The 15,114-nt window shown below is 33.5% G+C and overlaps 1 protein-coding gene across 1 annotated transcript in view; it reads right to left on the bottom strand.

Annotated features, from left to right (window-relative positions):
• Positions 1-15,114, bottom strand: part of Ola1 (Obg like ATPase 1) — a 149,598-nt gene that overhangs the window by 74,598 nt on the left and 59,886 nt on the right. The window lies entirely within an intron of this gene.

Consider the following 15,114-nt stretch of genomic DNA (forward strand, 5'->3'; position numbering starts at 1 on the left):
CAAATGCAATTACTCTCAAGCAGTGATACGTCTAATTTCTCAACAGCCATATCAAAATTGAGAGTGATATGGCAAAAATGTGGTCCTCTGGAATATTACCAATATCACCAGATACTAGGATTTTCCCTTTGCCTCATACCAGGCTATGAAGGTACTGCTTCCTACTTAATAAATTTGTGCTTATGTGTTCATTATCTTTATGTTTTATAGTTAGCATAATACAAAACTCAGTATTTACTATAATATTCAGCTACTGGTAGATTTTCATTTGTGTGTATTTTAAAACCATAGCAATGATATATACTCATAAAGAATAAAGAATATTAAGTTAAAATTTAACAAAATGCATATAATTATTTCCTACTTTGTAGAAAGTAGACTTTCCCCTCCCCCTGTGGTATAGAACCCAAATCCTTGGACAAAATTACTATGGGATATAGAAATGATTGAGAACTGTGGCTCTTGAACGAAGAAACTGGAGGAAGAAGAGAATAGTGATTCACACTGATCAGAAACAAAACTCCAATAATAATTTATTATTAAGGTCATTTAAGTGATGGTGGAAATATAATGAAGAAAAAAAGAAGAGATGCACTTCCAGAAAAAAGGAACAGAACTTGATGATGGATTACATGAATAATATAAAAAACATCTGTATTATCTTTCAATAAAAGTATGAGTCACTGCTTAGAAAGCTAACAAAAAGGGTGGTTCCCCTCTTATTTGGAGTACAGAGCTATTATACTTAACCAAATAAATAAATACTCTTAAACAGAAAAAAAGAACTTTAAAAATACCGTATTTAACAAAATTTTGGATCTATACTCTGACATCTTTTTCCCATAAAAACAAGCATAGAATTGGCACTAACCAAATCAAAGAACTAAGATATTTTCCAGTCAAAAAACAAAGTATAGGGCTGGGATTGTGGCTCAGTGGTGGAGTGCTTGCCTGGCATGAATGAGGCACTGGGTTCAATCCTCAGCACCACATAAAAATAAAATAAAGATATTGTGCCCACCTAAAACTAATAAAATAAATAAATAAATATTTTGAAAAAACAAAGTAAATTCGTTGCTAAAATTTTTTTAAACTTTAGTAGGCTTTTTCTCTCTCCAAATTAACAGACCTACAAATCAAAATGTTCAAGTTTGGCACTCATATGTAACACATTTGTTGTTAACTCCCCAACATTATAGCCTCTTCGAGTACCCCAATTTCTTCTCAGAAATTTCAATGGTTTCAGGTTAGATTATTCTATTTGCCCACAATGACAAGCCAAGGATTGGACATGTGACCTAAGCTGGCCCAATTTTTTAAAACTGGAAGGCTGAGACAAAATCACTCTTTCTATCCTAGCAGATATGAACTGAAAACCATGTCAATAGTGAGATGCCAAAAGCCATTTTAGAATCATAAAAGTAACCAGCAATAGGATAAAGCTGATCAAGGCAGAAACTAGAGAAATAAAACAGTAAGTCCTTAGAGACAATTTTGAGACTGGGAATTACCATTGCCTAAAATCACGTATCTTGTCTTAGGAATGCAAGCCAATAGATGACCTTTACTTTTCGGCTATTTTGAACTAGAGCTCTATGGTAACTGAAGTATTACAACTCATACCTTATGTTTCCTACCACAGGTAAAACATTGTAATAATGAGTATCTACTATCCTATATTTAAAAATAGGATACGGCAAAAACAAGGGTAGAATGTATTAAGGTAAATTCAGGATACTAAGCAAATCTGTTAAAGGAAAATACATCAAATTGGTAGAAAGGGTGATGGAAAGAGTATTTGTTCAAGCCAACAGTCCTTGCTTCAGAAATTATGAGCCTGCCATTAACTTGCCCAAGGTTACAAAGCTCACAACACTGTTTCTGACCTCAAATTTCTGCACTTCCAAATGCAGATAATATGTATTAGGGGAAAAAAAATACAGTGTAGTAAAATCTGTGACGCAAAGTAGGGAAAGAACAAACATCGGTCCTTTTTCCCCCTTTCCTGAAGAGTTCATGTCAATATTTTATCTATTTATTTATTTTAAATTTTGAGAAAGGGTCTGCCTAGGTTGCTTCGGGCCTTGATAAATTGCTGAGGCTGGACTCAAAATTGCAATCCTTCTGTTTCAGCCTCCTAAGTCACTAGGATTATAGGCGTGCACCACCATACCCAGCCATGCCAAGAAAATTCTTGTTTACTTTCATGTGATCAAATTCCATCTCAAATTTTATATGTCTTAAACATAAAATGATTTGTTTATAATTTTAACCCTTTATTGTATATAAGAGTACAATCTAACAAAGAAATTAAATTAGCTTGTCTAAATAATTTTAGTAACAGAGAAAAAGAAACACAATTTATAAGATAATGATATTGCCTTCTTCTTTTCATTGTCTGCAAATGACTTATCATTCACAGCTTAAATATCACCTCCTAATACTTATGATGAGACAATACCTAATATGTTTTTTTAATCTACCTGATAAACATTCTATTTTTGACTTAAGTTAGGGAATTTCAACTTACATACTAAAAGTAAGCTAATTATTTATAAGTGGAACACAAATTTACCTCCTATAGGTAAAGACACAACAAAGCCTCTGAGAAACAGTTTCCTACACAGACTGAGAACATCCAACAGTACGAGCAATGAGACACAGAGAACTGGGAAGCTCTTCTAGGAACCCAACTATGGGAGTGGTAATACTGGTTCACATACCTGGGAAACATGATCGGAACATGAATGAGGAACACTCAACAATGACTAAAGATTGGCAGCAATGTGAATTCCTTGGAAATACCACAGATCTAGCTAGCATTTATTTCAATGGGGTTCTGATCCCCAAGAAGAAAGTCATTTCTATTGCTACTACTACAAAAGTACCTTCTTTCATTTTGCCAAATATTGGCATCCATATAATTTTAAATATTCACAAAATTCTGTTATGATAATGTAGACTACTACAAAATTTCTGTTGGTGATAATCACCAGTATTATCTATAAAATAATAAGGCACAAACATACAGTAACATACAGTAAAATGTATTTCTTGTACTATTGCCATATCCAGTCACTACTACAAATTTATGGCCCAAAATTACTGCTAAGATTCTATTAACTTAAATCTTCTTTAATGGGAAAATATGTTACGAGTTCTCCTTCCTTTTCCTATAACTCTGTTTAGTTAAGAATTTACTTAAAATCTTATAAGGGCTTGGGGATAGAGCTTAGCAACAGAGTTGCTGCCTAGTAGATATCAGGTCCTGGTTTTGATCCCAACACTGTAAAAAAACAAGGAAAGGAAGAATAAGAAAAATGAAGGAGGGAGGGAAGGAAGGAAGGAGTCTCTTAAAATACAATTCAACATTCCAGAAAGAAAAAAAGACCTCCTTATAATACAAGTTCAGCATCTCTAATCTGAAATTTTGAACTGTGAAATCTTTTGAGTGACTTTCAGATTTTGGATTTTTGAAATTAATAATTCTTAACCAGTAAAGTACATGCAAATATTAAAAAATCCAAAATATGAAACATTTATTGTACCAAGGCACTTCCAACAAGGGATAGTCAACTTGTAGTATCATAATAACTGTAATACAAGATAAAGATTAATGCATGTTAAAGAAAATCAATGATCTAAACAAATTTTTTAAAAAAATATTTTTTAGTTATAGATGGGCATAATACCTTTATTTATGTGGTGTTGAAGTTCAAACCCAGTGGCCCACATGTGCTAGAAGAGCGCTCTACCACTGAGCCATAACCCCAGCCCTAAACAAATCTTGAATAAAATGAAAACAGGAAAAAAAACCTAGAAAACAATACAATATTTAGTTGGTCTCCAGTAAACAAAACAAAACAAAACAAAAACTTCCTCCATTAGAGATCAGTAAATACAATCTAGTTACAATTTAGTCACTAACATATTAGATTGAATCTTTTATATCTTTTCATTTTATTTTTAGTATTGGGGATTTAACCTCAGGGGTACTTTACCACTGAGTCATATCCCTAAACCCTTTTTATTTTTTGAGTCAGGATTTCACTTAGTTGGTTAGGACCTCACTAAGTTTCTGAGTCTGGCCTCAAACTTCTGATCCTCCTATGTTGCTGGGATTACAGATATGTGCCACTATGCCTGGCTATATCTTCTTTAATTCAACCTCGAAGGGTATATGAGAGACAGCACTCCAGCACAAGTAAATTGAGAATCTTTAGAAATTCAGTCTTTATAATTATCAACCATCATTCAATGAAAATTTCTTATATAAAAATTTAAATATGACTATTATTACTAATACTATAGATAAAATACTGTATGATTATGGTTATATTTTGGAAATAAGTTGAATTTAAATTTCAAATGCCTTCCCTCTTTTTCCACATTTTTATTGGTGCATTATAGTTTATGTATTGATGGAATTAATTATTCATACATGTGCACAATTTAACAATATAATTTGGCCAGTATCACTTCCCAGCACTTTCTCTTTCCCTCTGCACCTCCTACCCCTTGTTACTTTTCCTCTACTCATATTCCTTTGATTTTCAGGAGCTCTACCCCTAAACTTTCTTTTTCCTCTCTAGCTTTGGAATATGAAAAAAAACACATGAACCTTAACTTTCTGAGTTTGACTTATTTCACTTAACCATCCATTTTCCTGCAAATGACATTTCATTTTTCTTTATGGCTGAAAAAAACTCCATTGTGTATATATACCACATTTTCTTCATTCATTCATCTGTTGATGAATACCTAGGCTAGTTTCATAGTTTGCCTATTGAAAATTGTGATGCTATAAACATGGGTATGCACGTATCTCTGTAAAAGGTGACTTTAATTCTTCAGGATAAATACTGAGGAGTGGTACAGCTGGGTCATAATCTGGTTCCATGCTTAGTTTTGGGGGGAACCTCCTTACTTATTTCCATAGTGGTTATAACTAATTTATAGTCCCAACAACAGTATAAAAGTGTTCCTTTTTCTCCACAGCCTCTTCAGCATTTATTATTATTTGTATTATTGATGACTGCCATTCTGACTGATGTGAAATAAAATCTTAGTGTAGTTTTGATCTGCATTTCTCTAATTGCTAATAATGTTGAACATTTTTTCATGTATTTATTGGCCATTTGTATTTCTTCTTTTGAGAAGTGTCTGTTTAATTCATTTGCCCATTTATTAACTGGGTAAGATTTTTTCCCATTCTCTAGGTTCTCTCTTCACATTCCTAATAATTTCCTTTGCTGTGCAGAAGCTTTTTAATTTGATACTATCCCATGCATTAACTCTTGGCATTATTTTCTGAGCTTTAGGGTTCCTACTGAGAAAGTTGCTGCCTGTGCCTAAATGCTGCAGTGCTGACCCTATGTTTTCCTCTGGGAGTTCCATAGTTTCTGGCCTAATTCCGAGGTCTCTGTTTCATTTTGAGTTGACTTTTATGTAGGGCCAACTCGAAGAGAGATAAGGAGTCTAGTTTCATTCTTCTACATATGGATAACCAGTTGTCCCAGTGCCATTTATTCAAAAGATGTCAAGGACCAGATAGATGACTGTAGATGTCAATCCCACACAGGTTTGTCTCCATGTCTTCTATTCTGTACCATTGGTCTATGTGTCTATTTTTATGTTAGTACCATGCAGTTTTTGTTCCTATAACTCTGTAGTATAATTTGAAGTTAGGTATAATGATGCCATCAGCATTGCTTTTTTGGTTTAAAATTGCTTTGGCTATTCTGGGTCTTTTATTCTTCAAAATGAATTTTAGGACTTTTTTTTTTCAGTTCTGTGAAGAATTTCATTGTCAAATACCTTTCTTATCTTAAGATTCAAAACCCATTGCCTAGAACTAAAGAATAAATCTGTTAAGAATAAACTGTATTCCAGTTTTGACTTACTAAGAAGTCCAAAATTCCACATAAGTAATGACATAGTAAGATTCTACTAGAAAACTACCACTCCCCACCCTGGTATGAAAAACATTATAAAACATGGACAAGTTATAAAAAGCAGTTACTCCCAAGGTCTTGGAGAACAAAGGGAATCAGGGAAGTTGAGAGGAAGAGTTATAAGAAATCTGCAAAACTAAACAGGGGCCAAGTATTGGCAGCTCAACAGCTCAAGAAGCAGATAAACTATAGTCTTTCTAGCCCGGGGAACCAGAAAATAAAAGCCAGGGAAACTATGGTATGAAACAATCCAAAGGGAAGAGAAAGGGTGGGAAAAAACAAAAACAAAACATAGAGGAAATTCCCAAAGTCAGTTTTCTCCCCTCTCTGACTGATATCAGAACCACACGTAGTCAGGGCAGACCTCAAAGCAGACCAGCAATAGGAAAAATATCTGAGTGAAACAGCCACTTAAGAAATGGAGTTAGGGTGAATGGATAATTATGAATGTAATGCATTCCACTATTGTCATGTATGTAAGAAATAATTTTTTAAAAAAAGAAAAGAAATAGAGTTAGTATTTCAAATCCAATTGCCTACTAATAAAAAGGAAACAACACATATCAGAGAAAAACAGTGGAATCCAGAATCATCATAACTTAACATTAATAATGCTCAAGATGCAATCCAAATTTACCTAAGGAAGACCAAGCACGTTGTTAAAAGATAACATGTGAGACTAAACTTGAAAGGACCCAGATGTTGAAAGTAGCTGAAAACAAAATATTTAAGTGCCAATTAAAACTCTCTCCTATATATAAATTATGCACACAATTAACAAAAATATAGGCATTTCTAGCAGAGAAATAGAAATAAGGAAAGAAAAGGAGAAGGGAGGAGAAATAAACAAAAGATCTTTAAGGGGGGGAAAAAACCCTAAATGGACATAACAGCCAAATTGAGATGACTATCAAGAGAGGATGTTAACTAGAAGACAAATCATTAGAAACTACATAGTCTGAAAACAAAGAGAGATAAGATTGAACAAAAATGAATAGAGCCTCAAGGACCTATTACATGAAATGGTCCAAAATGCACATAATTGGAGTCCTAGAAGAAGAGGGGAAAGAGACGGGGCAGGAAAAAAATTGATAAATTAATGAGAAAAAATTTCCCAATTTACTAAAAGACAGAAGTTTGATGACCACCAAGGAAAATAAACTCAAGACCATGCTAAGACACATCTAATGGCTGACACAGAAGAGCAATGGCATCTCATCACAAATATCAAAGATAAAGAGAAAATCTTGAAAGCAGCAAGAGAAAAATGTCTCAATTAGTAGTTGACTTCTCATCAGAAAGTAAAAAAGACCAAAAGAGAGTGCAACGACATTTTTAAGTACAGAAAGAAAGATAACAAAACTGTCACAAAGAATTTTATAGTCAGCAAAAATACTGTTAAGAATGAATCTAAAATAAACACATTTTCAGATGAAAGAAAAGTGAGAGAAATCATCACAAACAGCCTTGCATTATAATTAATGCTTAAAGAAAGGTCTTCAAATTTAAGGACAGTGTTAATAGAAACTCAGATCCAAAGGAAGGATGAACAGCATAAGAAATGGCAACTATCTCAGTAAAGGAAAATGACTACTTGTGGGTTTTTCATTTTTCTCCTTATTTCTTAATAATACAAATATGTGTTTAAAGCAGAAGTTGTTTATGGGATGTACCAAATATCACTAAAATGTACATTTTATCTCAATTTTGAAATAATGTAGGGTTTATAATATACATATGACATACCACAACTACAGCATAAAGGGACAGAAAGGGAAAACAGGCTTGCAAGTTTTCTGTATTTTACATGAAGTGATATATTAAACACTGTATGTAAACTGTTAAAAAATTAAGGACATCTGTACACAAACTGTGAAAAGTTTAGGATGTATATTATAATCACTAGAACAACCACTAAAAAATGGTGGAGTAGTTAAATAAAATCAGTACTAAAATTTTAAGAAATATTCATATAATCAAAACCTACAGAGAAAGAAAGGAGACAAACCATGGAAGCAACAAATAGAACACAAAGAAAAACACAAATGCAAACCTATGAGTAAGACCATTAGACAATGGACTAGGGCTGGGGAGGCGGGGTTGTAGCTCTGTGTACAGCCCTAATCTAGCATGCAGACAACCCTGGGTTCAATTCCTAGGATTGTTTAAAAAAAAAAAAAAAAAAAGACAATGGCTTAAGCACTTTAAGGGTACTATCTGAATGAATAATAAAAAAGGACACAACCATAAACTGTATATAGAAACAGACTTTAAATACAGACATGGATAGACTGAAAAGTAAATGAATGGAAAACAATAAACGTAAGATAGCTATAGCAGTTAAATTAGTATCAGATAAAAAAGTTTTCAAAATAAAAAGTAATGCCAAAAGTAGATATTTCATGAGAAAAAGCAGAGTTGTCAGTCCTCCTCTGTAATTTCACTTTCTATGGTTTTAATTCATGCATAGTCTGAAATTATTAAATGGAAAATGCCAGAAATAAACAATTCTTTTTTAAAAAAATATTTTAGTTGTAGATGGAACACACAGTATCTATGTATTCGTTGGTTTTTAACATTACTAAAAAATATTTTTATGTGGTGCTGAGGATCAAACCCAGTGCCTCACACATGTGAGGCAAGCACTTTTCCACTGAGCTACAGCCCCGGCTCAGGAATTCGTAAGTTTTAAGCTGTACATCCTTTGGCTGGGACTGTAGCTCATTGGTAGAGTGCCTGCCTAGCATGCATGAGGCACTGGGTTTGATCCTCAGCACCACATAAAAATAAATAAAATAAAGGCATTCTATCCATCTACAACTACAAAAAAAATTAAAAATTAAAAATAAATTGTGCATCCTTCTGGGTAGTATGAAGAAATCTTGTGCTGTCCCACATGGGACATAAATCATATCTCTGTCCAGCATATCCAAGCTGGATATGGTATCTCCCCATTACTCACTTAGCAGTTCAATTGTCACACTATTGCAGTGCTTGTAATTCAAGTAATCTTATTTACTTAATAATGGCCCTAAAACGCAAAGTACAGTTATGCTGGCAATTCCCATATACCAAAGAAAAGCCCTTAAGTCGGGGCTGGAGATGTGGCTTAAGCGGTAGCGCACTCGCCTGGTATGCGGGCGGCCTGGGTTCGATCCTCAGCACCACATACAAACAAAGATGTTTTGTCCGCTGAAAACTAAAAAAATAAATAAATAAATACTAAAATTCTCTCTCTCTCTCTCTCTCACAAAAAAAGAAAAGAAAAGAAAAGCCCTTAAGTGTTTCCTTTAAGTGTAAAGATGAAATTCTTGACTTAGGAAAAAACATAGATATAGGGTTTGGTATATGTGCAGTTTCAGGCATCCATGGAGTTTGAGGAACACTATCCTCCAAAGATAAAGAGAGATTACTGTAAATTCATCAGGAAGGCATAACAGATGCACAAGGCAAAATACACACACAATATATATGTGCCTAACAATAGTTTCAAAATATAGGAAGCCAAAATTGAAGGAATTAAAGATGAAATGGACAATTTTACAGAGTTGGACATTTTTAACACTACTCTACTAAATTGATAAAAACAGTTTACAAAAAAAAGTAAAGACATGAAAGATACGAATCATCTTGACTGAAATATTTAAAGAGCATTACATCCAATAAAAGAAAACATTCTTTCCAAGAGCACAGTTCATCTATCTCACACTGAACCAAATACCAAGTTTCAATAAGTTTTAAAATACTTAAGTCACACAGAAGATGGTCCCTGACTACAAAGGAATTAGATTAGAAATCAGGAAGAATAGTAGGAAACCACCAAATAATTGGAAATACACATACTTCTTAAGAATCAATGGATCAGAAGTTAGCCAATCCCCCCAAAAAACAAATGCCAAATGTTTTCTCTGATATGAGGCTGACTCATAGTTTGGTAAGGACGGGGAGCATGGGAGGAATAGATGAATTCTAGAGGGAAGTGGGGTGGGAGGTAAAGGGAGGGGGCAGGGGATTAGCAAGGATGGTGGAATGTGATGGACATCATTATCCAAAGTACATGTATAAAGACATGAATTGGGTGTCAACATACTTTATATACAAACAGAGATATGAAAAATTGTGGTATATATGTGTAATAAGAATTGTAATGCAAAAAAAAGTACATTTATAAAGACATGAATTGGAGTGAACATACTTTATATACAAAGATATGAAAAATTGTGCTCTATATGTGTAATAAGAATTGTAATGCATTCCGCTGTCGTGTAATTAAAAAAAAATAAAATCAACTAAAAAAGAAAAAAAAAGAATCAATGGATCAAATAAGTTGCAAGGAAAATATCTTAAATAATAGTGAAATATAACATCAAAATATATGAGGCGCAGCTAAAGCAGTGCTCAGAGAAAAGTTTGCAACTTTAATTATACAAGCAAGAAACTAAAAAAAATCAATAATCTGAGTGTTCTTTGTAAGGAATTAGAAGAAGAAAATTGAAACTATACAGGTCAACAGCTGGTATGGTAGCATGAAGCTGTAATACTAACTACTCAGAAGGCCAAGGCAGGAGGATTACTTGCACCCAGTTCAAGGCCAGCCTGGACAACAGAAGGAGACCCTGTCTCAAAAAAATGAAAAGCAAATAAACAAAAACAAAAAGAACCAAAAACCAATAAAATAAGTGTTTGTGTGTAAGCGGGGGGGGGGGGGGGGGACTGAGAGAAAGAGAGAAAGGGAAAGAGGAATGGAGTGAGGGGGCAAAAAAGTAGAAAACAATAAAGGTACGTAAAGAATATGATGAAATGGAAAATGAACAAAGAAAAATCAGCTAAACCAATGTTTCTTTAAAAAGAACAATAAAATTAATAAACATCCAGATCAAGATTTTTAAAAATTACATTTCACTCCAATATCAAGAAAGGAAGAGGGTGCATGATTATAGATCCTAAGTCATAAAACATCACAATAATGTTTATGCCAATAAATTTGAAAACCTCAATCAAAATACTAGAAACAAATTAACAAAACTGAACCAAGAAGAAATAGAAAATATGAATAGTCCTATATTGATTCAAGAAATGGAATTTGAAACAAAAACTTTATTTCTCTCCAGGCCCAGATGGTTTCACTGATAAATTCTATCAATTAGGGCAGAAATAGTACCAATATTTCACAAATTCTTTCAGAAAAATGGAGGAGGAAATAAGTATTTATAATTGATTTTTTAAGACCAATATTGGTCTAGTGTCAAATCAAATATCACAAGAAAAGAAAATCATAGAACTGATAATCCCTCCTTAAAATAGATGCAAAATCCTTTAAATCAAATTCCAAATTATGCATAATTACGTATAACATTCACCATGACAGTGAGTTCATCTTGAGAATATGATTTATTACCCCAAATTCAGTCTATGTAATTCACCATACTAATACAATGAAAAAAGGAAAACCACATGACTACTTTTTTAATATATATTTTTTAGTTGTAGGTGGACACAGTGCCTTTATTTTATTTTTATGTGGTGCTGAGGATCGAACCCAATGCCTCATGTGTGTTGGGAAGCACTCTACCACTGAGCCACAACCCCAGCCCCCATATGGCTATTTTAATAGATGAAAGAAATGCATGACAAAATTTTACTCTCATTCAGGATAAAACTGCTCAGCAAACTAGGAAAAAAATACTTCAATCTGATTGGAGGGAATCTATAAACAACATGTGATATCATTTATAATAGAAAAATGTGAAATGCTTTGAGATAAATTAAAAAAATATGTACATTACTTGTACTCTGTTACCTACAGGTAACAGAGGAAAAGACCCAAATAAATTAAGAAATTTGCGTGTGTGTGTGTGTGTGTGTGTGCGCGCGCGTGCGAGAGCGCACGCTAGAGATTGAACCCAGGGTCTTTTCCATGCCAGGCAAGTACTCTACCAGCTGAGCTATATCCCCAATCCAAAATTTACCATATTTACTGATTGGCAGTCCCCATTACTAGTTTTAACACAAACTCAAAAATCAGTGAAATTCTAGCAAATAGGGAGGGAAACAGGGTTGACGAAAGGAAGAAGAAGGGAGGAAAGAAATAAGATGACAAGCTGATTTTAAAATTTATACAGAAACTTCATGATCCTAGAAAAGCTAAAACAATCTTGAAAAAACAAGGACAGAGACAGAAGACCTATAGCATACTGATTTCAACACTTAGTATTAAAGCTATAATAATCAAGAAAATGTAAAATAGACAAGGCAGAAGAATAGACAAATAGATCGATGGAACAGAGCTGAGTGTAGAAACGGACCTAACACCTGACTTCCCAAAATGGTCAACTGATCTTTAACAAGGTGCCAAGATAATTCAATCATAGAAACGATATTCTTTCCAACAAATAATTCTGGAATAACCAGATATACACACACCTCGTGCCATATGTAAAATTAACTAGAAATGATAGACCTAAATGTAATAGCTAAAATCACTGAACTATAATAAAAAGGATAAATGATCAGACAAAAAAAATAATAAACTGAACATTCTAATGAAAACTTTCGTTTTTTGAAAGACACAATAAAGAAAACACAAGATAAGCCACAACCTAGGTGAAAATTTTGCAAACATACATTTGATAAAGGACTTTTATCCAGAGCATATAAACAACTTGTTCCAGATCAAAATAAGACAAAACAATCCATGGGAAAATGGATATAAGATTTAAACAGGGGCTGGGGATGTGGCTCAAGCGGTAGCGCCCTCGCCTGGCATGCGTGTGGCCCGGGTTCGATCCTCAGCACCACATACAAAGATGTTGTGTCCGCCGAAAACTAAAAAAATAAATATTAATATTCTCTCTCTCTCTCTTTAAAAAAAAAAAAAGATTTAAACAGATACTTCACTCAAGCTATATAGTTGGCAAACAAGCACAAGAAAAGATGCTTATTGCTAATTACTTGGTAAACAGAAATTGAAGATACAATGAAATATTCTTGAAAAATGAAGTTTACATGACTGACAATATAAAACATGTTAGAATGTGGAGGAACTGGAACTCAAATATTGCTAGCAAGAAATCAAAATGTTATAGCTAATTTGGAAAATAGTGTTAACAGTATCTCATAAAATTGAAGCTAAGCACACTTATGCTTCAACAATCTCACATCTACGTTTTTACCAGAATGAAATAGAAATACGTCCATGCAAACACACACAAATGCTCACAACACTACCAGGAAACAATTCAAATATCCATCAACTCAAGAATAGATGACCAAATAGTGATATATCCATACCATTAAAGGCTACACATCATAAGTAGAAACATCATAAGTAGAAACAAAGTATTAATGCATACAATATGGACAAACCTCAAAAACATTATGTCAGGTAAGGAAAGTCAAACACAAAAAACTATATGCTATATGATACTATGTAAAATTCTGAAAATGATAAAACTATCATGGTAGAAAGTGTATCAGTGGTTGCTAGAGGATAATAATTGGGGGAGAATCAACAGCAAAAGGATATGAGAAAGCATTTTAGGACAATGGAAAAATTGCATATTTTGATTGTAATAATGGATATCTGACTGTACACATCATATTGAACACTAAGAGGGCTGAAATTGTGGCTCAGTGGTAGAGCGCTTGCCTTGCACATGTGAGGAACTGGGTTCAATCCTCAGCACCACATAAAATAAATAAATATGTGAACACTAAGAAATGTGTGCTTCTGTTATAAGTACATTATGCCTTAATTATTTTTGAAGAAAACACAATAATTAGAAACTTCATATATAAATTATCTTTGATAAAATTTCATACTTGATTACTGAATCTCTCAACATTATAGGCTCTTATGAAATAAACTAAGACTGAGTTTCATCTAATTTGAATCTTAACATGTAAAACTGCAGTTTACAATGACTAACCACCAACTGAATTTCAAGATATCCTTTCAAGTTTCTAGAAATAAAATGAGAGTTGATTTTTCAAATTTAAGTTAAAAAAGAGTACAAAAATCAATTTAAAATATTATTGTCACAAATATGCATAATGAAAAACAAATTGTGGGAAATAATTAGCTATAAAAATTAATTGTATTCCTAAAGATTTAGAGACTTTCCTAAACTCATTCTTAAAGATTTGGGGCTTTTCTAAGCTCCTCCTCAGGTGATCCTATGGTTTTGTATAAAGGCTCTTGACAAAGTACTTAGGCTATTAAAAGCTAAACATTTCACCGTGGTAAGGCCTAGGACTTAGATAAAGAGCTTCGTATCACAAACGTGTATGGGTGACAGTTTAAAACAAAGAAAACAAAGCATAGTTTCTGCACACCTTTATTTTTTCAAAAGGAACCACTTGATTTATATGTCAAACTCATCAATGGAATTTTTTTTCTAAAGATTTCCTCAATAAAGCAGTTCATTTCTATGCTATTTAGTTCACTGTATTTTTTACAAGCACCAGGCTGAGCAAACCATGATTGAGAGAAGCCATCTTATGCACATTGCTGTTGTCCCACATCATTCAGAACAAACCTTTTTAGATCGTTAACTACCACAGGAGTGCTGATTACACAGGCACCAGCAATTTCCTAACCAATGACCACCTGAACAATGATGTGTTCAGCTTCTCAGACCCTGCAGCCTTTCAAAGGTGAATCATTTCACAGTTTGGAACTAGATCTCCATAGCAACTTCCCTTTGAGGGTTTTAGAATCACCATCCAGTAATTCTATGATCATCAAGCTCAACCATTCCCAATGGTTCTTTTCACAGCAGATGGAAAAGGAAGCCTTGAAATTTTACAGTCTATTTCAAGCAATTCATCTGGCAGCCTATTAGAATTCAAAATATTTCGACCTTCAATCACAAAGCATGTTATCTGAAGCTGTGGTGATCTCAAGTCAAGACAAGCAGACGTTTTAGTCTAATCATCCATGATGAGAAGAGACTGACAAAAACTCTTAATTCAACCACCATCAAAATGCTTATTTTAACTGCATGAAAGTCTTTCAACAGGCAATGAAAACACACCATGTACCATTTTATCACAACCTTCTGTTCAAGGAAAATATGAATTCCGAATATTGACATAGATCTCTGCACTTCTTAAACTGCTTGGAGCAAATATGTTTCTTAAAAGTTAGCATAAATCCAAT

Source organism: Marmota marmota, unplaced genomic scaffold, assembly GCF_001458135.2.
Source record: "Marmota marmota marmota unplaced genomic scaffold, marMar, whole genome shotgun sequence".
NCBI lineage: Eukaryota > Metazoa > Chordata > Mammalia > Rodentia > Sciuridae > Marmota > Marmota marmota.